Here is a 7,668-nt window from a genome sequence, read left to right as displayed (position 1 = left end):
GATCACAGAGTTCTGACCTTAACCTGTTCTCCTACTTGTTTGCACCTTTGGCTATTTCCTGGTCTCTGCTCTCTACTCCTTTCATGTTTCAGGGTTGGCATTTGGCTCCTGCTGTGTGCCTGGCACTTTTGGGTCATCTGATGCTGACTGTTCCATTTATTCAGCACCCATGGTGGATCCATCCACAATTTGTGATTCTATTTTCTGACCTGGTCTCTTAACTTCCAGCTTTGTCTCCTGAGCATAACTTCACATTTGTTCTTAAATCTAACCACTGCCTTTGATCTCCTGGCTCTGATCCCAAATTAGAAAGATGTTGGTGATTTGCAGTTATCCACCTGCCCCACCTACCTGGATCTAGGACAGTGGAGGCACCCAGAGCAGGTTAAAGAAGGCCGTAGCGAATTGGACAAGATTTTGTTATTGCAACCTTCAGATGAATACCAGCCATACCAGCTGACAGTTTAATTGTCATGGGGCTTCCAAAGGAGGAAACAGTTGGCTGGCTTCTTTCTAATACATTGGAGCGTGGGCCAGGTTGGTAATTCTACTTTGCAGACTGTAAATAATCTCTTTGTTCAAAGCAATCTGTTTATTTTGGTGTGTCTTAATGATCAGCATGCACAGCTTTCCACAATTTTCTCTTCAGTTCACTTTCTACTCTTTCTTCTCTTTTCTAGGAAAGGAGAGAAAAAGTAAAAAAGGAGTGTTTGAAAAGTCTTAAAAAATTTTTTTGGGGGGGACTTCCCTGGTTGCCAGTGGTTAAGAATCTGCCTTCCAATGCAGGGGACAGGGGTTTGAGCCCTGGCTGGGGCAACTAAGATCCCTCATGCCAAGGGGCAACTAAGCTCGCTTGTCGCAACTATTGAGCCCTCATGCTCTGGAGCCTGTGCTCCACAACAAGGGAGCTGCATGCTGCAATGAAGACTTAGCACAACCAGAAAATGAAAAAAAGAACAAAACACCTCATTTTTTAAAAAATTGAAATATAGTTGATATTCAATGTTTTAGTTTCAAGTGTGTAGCAAAGTGATTCAGTTTTATATATACATACATACACACACATATATTTATTCCTTTTCAGAGTCTTTTCAATTATAGGTTATTTATTACAAGATATGAGTATAGTTCCCTGTGGTATACCATAGGTCCTTGTTGGTTATCTGTTTTATATATAGTGGCCAACTCTTTGCAATCCCATGGACTGTAGCCCACCAGGTTCCTCTGTCCATGGAATTTTCCAGGCAAGAATATTGCAGTGGGTTGCCATTTCCTTCTCCAATATATAATAGGGTGTATATTTTAATCTCAAACTTCTAACAAATTCCTCCTTGAAAAGCCTTTAAACAAAGAGGATGTGTATCGGAGGTTTTTAATCACCAAATGTACATCCACATGGTGTGGATGAACCTGAGTGGATCTCTCTGTTTACTTCTCTACAGCGTTGTGGAGCAAATGAGTGGGGATGTGGGGGAAGAAGAGAGAAAGGAACCGACTTCTACTGAGTGCCTCTAAGAACTAGGAACTGGGTGGGTACTTTGCAGATATTATCTCATTTAAGGCTCACAACAATCCCCAGAATTAGGCACTATAATATTATCTCACTTTATAGATGAGGAAATTGAGACAGAAAGCTCAAAGGACTTGCCTAAGGTCATGAAGTTGGGGTTCAGAGCTAGAACTTGAACCTGCATACTGAGGTCGGTACCTGATACAAATGGAATAATAATAATGAAATACGTTTTTAGAAATCGGCTAGGAATGGAACTAAAATATGTCCAAAACACTCGAGGCATGTTACCTCTTTGCTAGCACAAGGGCTGACATGAGCTTTAGAAACCTTGAATTTTGTTCTTAATGGAGACTTTAGTCTAAAAGTGTAAGTATAAAAGGATAAAAGTATAAAAGGAACTGCAGTTGTAGCTGGAGGTTGCCGCCTGCAAGTCTGCTTTTTCAGAAGATCTTGCATTAATTAACATTCCCAGAGCTCTTTAAGATACAAAGATAAGAGCTGTCATAGGTGTGACATACTGATCCCAAAGCAAGGAAACATTCCAGAAACACTGCAAGGGCCTGAATGATGCATAGGTGAGTCCCAACCACCTGCATGGTATAGGGAAGGCCCTACACTTTGGAGACGCACCAAACTGAAATTCTGCAGGGAGATTTCAGTGTTTGGCAGAAGGTTCTCATTGTCATTAAAATATAAATGCTGGGAACTTCCTGGTGGTTTCCAGTTGTTAAAATTCTGTGCTTCTAATCCTGGGGGCCTCGGTTCAATCCCTAACTGGGGAACTAAGATCCCACATGCCTTGCAGAGTGGCAAAAAATAATAATAATAAAATAAAAAAATATAAATGCTCTTGCGGACTTCCCTGGTGGCACAGTGCATAAGAATCCACCTGCCACCTGCCAATGCAGGGACATGGGTTTGATCCCTGGTCTGGCAGGATTCCACATGCCTTGGAGCAACTAAAACCTGGGTGCCACGACTACTGAGCCCACATGCCTAGAGCCCGTGCTCTGAAACAAGAGAAGCCAGCCAGTGAGAAGCCCATGCACTGCAACAAAGAGTAGCCCCTGCTGCTTGAAACTAGAGGAAGCCCACACAGCAACAAGGACCCAGCACAGCCAAATATATATGTGTGTGTGTGTGAGTTGCTCAGTTGTGTCTGACTCTTTGCGACCCCATGGACTGTAGCCTGCCCGGCTTCTCTGTTCATGGGATTTTCTAGGCAGGAGTACTGGAGTGGGTTGCCATTGCTTTTATATATATATATGTATACATATATATATATGCACACACATATATATGTGTGTGCGTATATATATACATATTCTTTAGAGTATTAATGATTGTCTATCGCTTTTACATGAATGGGAAGGAATTTCAGATTCTTTCCAGAGATCAGTTTTGGTTAGAGGAAGAGAAAACCTAGGGAACCTAGGGACACTTGGTACCAGGGGCTGGAAAGAGAGGGTGCATACAAAGTCAGAGAAATCAAAGACCAGCTTTACCCAATCCCATATTTGGCTTGGAATGGGTCCTTGGAATGAAACAGTATTTCAGTTCTCCAGCTAAAAGCCTAGGTGCTGGCACTAACTGCAAACAGGGACTAGAAACTTAGAAGTAGGTAGAAACTAAAGGGAAAGAAAATAGCAAAGAGTGAGCAAAGGTATCTCAAAAATTGAGGTAAAAATGACTTCCCAGGGTGGACAGGAAACCAGGAAACAGCAGTGAGTGATCCACAGGCAATGGGAAGAAGCAGCAGAATTTCATGCTTTTTGATTTTTGATGACAGTCTTGTCATCAGAAGTAAATGCTCTGTGTTGTCCTCTTCACCTTGATGGCCTCACTGTCCTTACAACACCCCTGGCATGGTGGTTTTATTATTTGATGTGGGGACATCTGGAAATTAGAGAAGGAGGGAGGTAGGATGTGATTGACCTTTAAGAGTACTTTGTCTCCGAGTGACTATTATAAACACAAAGATGGGGGGCTTCCCTGGTGGCTCAGTGGTAGAGAATCTGCCTACCAATGCAGGAGACGTGGGTTCAATCCCCGATCTAGGAAGACCCTGCATACTTAAGAGCAACTAAGCCTGTGTGCCAAAACCGCTGAGGCTGTGCTCTTGAGCCTGGGAACTCCAACTGCAGAGCCCATGTGCCGCAACTACTGAAGCCTATGCGCCCTAGAGTCCGTTCACTGCAACAGGAGAAGCCACCGAAATGAGAAGCCCGCACATCGCCACTAGAGAGTAGCCTGCATAGCAACAAAGACCCAACACAGCCAAAAATAAGTACATAAATAATAATAAAACACCCCTGATAAACACAAAGCTGATGTGTGCTGGGCCTGGATGGGGAAACAAAGTCTCAGGAATGTGCAGGCCACACACAGTATGACCAGACCCCATGAGGAGCCCCTACAAGACCCCAGGCCTTGTTGCTTCACGTTTGAATTCCAGGGGAAAATACATCAATTTAAGACATTGGAAAGTAAACTGAGCCTCCACTCTCTCCGCCCCCATCCTCTGAATTTTAAGAAGCTACAGGTGATAGTAGTTAAATCATTGGATGATTAAACTGACTTTTTCTTTTTTGAAAGCCTCTTTGATTGCACAGGGCAAACCTGCAAGAGGAGAGATGCAGAAACACCCATACCTCCATGGCCTAAAAACAGGTTAGAAGACAGACGGAAGCTTGTGACCCTACATAACGAAATAGCGCTGTGCTCACTGGCCCCGAGCCCTGCACGCCGCAGCCATGCTGAGTAGCTGATGAGATGAGCACCCAGCTTGAACGTCAGACGCCCCAAGGCCCTGCAGCCTCGTCTGCCTGCTGTGCTGCTGCCATTTGCACCCTGTGGGTCCTTCCTGGAGGTGGAGCGACCCCTTCCCCTCCTCTGGGCCTGGAGGAGGGAGCAACCTGACTGATGACACCCCCCTCCCCCAAAGCTCCTTTTAGAGTGGGCTGTAGCTTAGCAACCTGCACCCCTGACAACTGATTTACTGGAGAAAAGCTTGACTTTCTCCAAGCAGGTTTTCTTTTTCTTTCTTTCTCTTTTCTTTTCCTTCTTTTCAAACAATCAGACCTTGACTATGACGAGGTCCTTGTGGATTTCTCCGGGAGATGCTGGTTTTACCGTGCCTGGCTTGCTTGGACTCCTGCATGGACACCAGCTTTCTCCCCAGTCTTCTAGCTTCAGGTCTGACCCCAGTCCCTCCTCCATGTTGTAGCCAGATTAGTCTTTCTAGAGTTCAGTTCTCATAGGCTTCCTCTCTTGTTTAAAATCCTTTGATAGCTCCCAAGAGAAGTATGCCTACAAGGCCACTCAGCAATGAGCCCTGCCTAGTAAATGTTACCCATCCTTTGTCACGCCATCACATCCTCTGGACTGGATTTTAATTTTTTCTTGCTTCCAGATCCTTGAATCTGCTGTTTCCTCTGCTTGGAAAGCCTTGCTTCTTCTTACTTACTTGTGAAATGTTCTTCGAGAATCAGCTTAAACATTAGCATCTCTGTGAACCTTCCCTGACCAGTTCCCAGGCAGAACTGACCACCCCTGTCTTTGCTTCAGAGGGTTATGGATGGAATTGCCCCTTGACTGTGAACTCCTGGAGGGCAGGGAGTAGTTCTCATCCCCCAACATGTGGCCAGTGCCCAGCACAGTGCCTGACACATAGGTGGTGAGCCACATGTCACCAAATGTGTGAGTGAGGGATACTGGAAAGAAGGAAGAGAGATGGAGGCAGAATAGGAGGAAGGCAGGGAGGGAAGGAGAAAGGAAGGAAGATGTGATGGAAACAAGTGAGTTCGAACATCCAGAAGGCAAGACCCAAGGGTGTGGGGAAATGGAGCCCAGATGATGTCTGGCCTCCAGACATCAGAGACCTTTGGGACCCAAACTTATGGATCAAAGGCAAAGCCAAGTGGGCCTCCGGAGGCCTGGCACAGGCACACGGCAGGGGAACATGCAAAGGCAAACCAGTCGAGCCCGTTAACGTCCAGATCTCTTGCTTGCTCTGAATCACAGGGAGGCTGACGCCAGAGGGTTCGTGTCAGTAGTTTCTGACCAGGTTGTTGGTGGGAAGCTGGGCCGTTGTTGGCAGTGACTCTTTTGGGGTCTTGGGTACCTGCCAGATGGCCTGCTACTATTCTGGTTTCTGGCAGGTCCCTGGGCTCAGGTAATGCTACCTCTCTCTTTCCTCGTCCCGCTGGTCCTTGGGGGTGATAGTTGCTTCCAACTGCTCAGGGTTGCCTCATCATCCCCTGATAGACTTACCAGCTCCTCTGTCACTCCTGCAACTAATTTCGTGCTTAAATAGATCCCTATTGTGGTAAGTATTTAGTGCTTTCTGTTTTTTGGTTGGACCCTGACTAGTTGAGTTTTGTGACCCCACTGCAGGGAGTGAGGTCACTGATGTGCACCTTGGCGGAGGTAGTGTACTCCTGTCTTTTTCTGGTTTATGATGGGGTAAGGTGCATGGTGTATATGTTTAGTCCGGATGGGTGGGAGGTTGGGTCCATTTTTTGGTCTCCAGACCACAATGATGCTCACTTTGAGCTCCGAGGGCCCCCTGTGCACAGTCTCCCTCCAGGAAATCCATGCAGCCCCCTGACTGCCAGCCCCCTGTCCCTGGTGCCCCTAGGCTCTCACTCCTGAATTCCAACTGGAAAAGTAGCATGAAAGAGGATGTCAGGCAAGCAAGGAAAGAGAGATTGTGAGGCATGAAGAAGGGAGGAAAAGAAAGGGAAAAGATGGGGAAGAGAGAGAATGGAACAGGTGTATCCATGTTTATCGTGTGCCTGCACATAGTAGGGCTCAAGTGATACTTGTCGAATGAATGAAAGATGAGAGGAAGGAGAAGGAGAAGGTGGGGAGCATGGGTAGCACTAGCAAAGAACAAGGCAGGACTTCCCCATTCCCACTGCATCCCCTGCTTCAGGGCTGCTGAACAGCTCCCCCGGTACGGCAGCTTCCTGGCTGGTTTCCTCCAATCTACCTGACCACTGCTTCAGGGACTTTCCCAAAATCTCACGCTTGAGCCAATGCTATAGCGGCTCCTGGAAGTGTAGAGATTAAATTCTGTTGTGTGCTTCTGAGTATCAGCTTCTACCTCTTGCTTTCAACCTGGACTCTTCACGTTGTTCTCAATCCTGGAACACCGTGGAGATCATTTACTTAAAAACGATCGGCTTCTTCCCTATCTATCTTTGTCCTTTTAAGGCCTGGGATTCTAAGCTGATTTGAGACAGGCCTGGGGAACATAAAGTTAGGTAGCTGAACTCAGATCTGGCCCTTAACCCCCATCTCCTGTTCTCTCTCCCTCCTATAAATCCCCTCTGTCTCTTGGAGAGTCTGGGATGGTGATCCCACTTTAGCAGCTGGGAGGACGCCACGATGGTTCTTCTTCTCTGGGCTCCTGAGAGAGAATGGGCAGGGGGAGGGGCCAGGCTCTTGGTGCACCAACCAGCCCAGCTTCCCCCCACCCCCCAAGGCAGGGTGTGTTCATGCTCAGAGAGGTCCCACTGTGCCTGTGGCTGAGTTGTGCATGCCAGAGCAGATGGAGGGACTGGCCCTGGGTGAGTGAGAAGGAGACAAAAGAACAAGTCAGATGGTGTTCACCCCACAGTGCAGCGGCCTGAGGCTGCCTGGGAAGCCAGGCTGGGACTTGAAGATTCTTTGGCTAACTTTGCCAGGAAAACAAGATGACACCTAGTTCAACCGCACCACTCAGATGCAATGCAGTTAACATTTGGCATGGCACCGGTGGGTTTGATTTGCACACACCTGGGTGTGATTCTCTGTTGCTTGCCAGCTCTGCAGGCAAAGTCCTTCATCTCTCATTTTCCTCATCTGTAAAGTGAAATAATATATACCTTTTTTTTTTTTGTAGTCGCTCAGTTGTGTCCAACTCTTGGTGACCCCATGGGCTGTAGCCCACCAAGCTCCTCCTGGAATTCTCCAGGCAGGAATATTGGGGTGGGTTGCCATTCCCTTCTACAGGGGATCTTCCCAACCCAGGGATCAAACCCAGGTCTCCTGCACTAAAGGCAGATTCTATACCATTTGAGTCACCAGGGCAACTCCCATACTTTTCTTACAAAGTTCCAAGTATTTTGCATCTGATAAGTCTTCAGTAAAAGGATGCTATTATTATTACT

Source organism: Bos grunniens, chromosome 11, assembly GCF_055505025.1.
Source record: "Bos grunniens cultivar Pamir isolate PY7600 chromosome 11, Bosgru_T2T1.0, whole genome shotgun sequence".
In the NCBI taxonomy this organism is placed as follows: Eukaryota; Metazoa; Chordata; class Mammalia; order Artiodactyla; family Bovidae; genus Bos; species Bos grunniens.
This window is presented reverse-complemented; position numbering follows the sequence as displayed.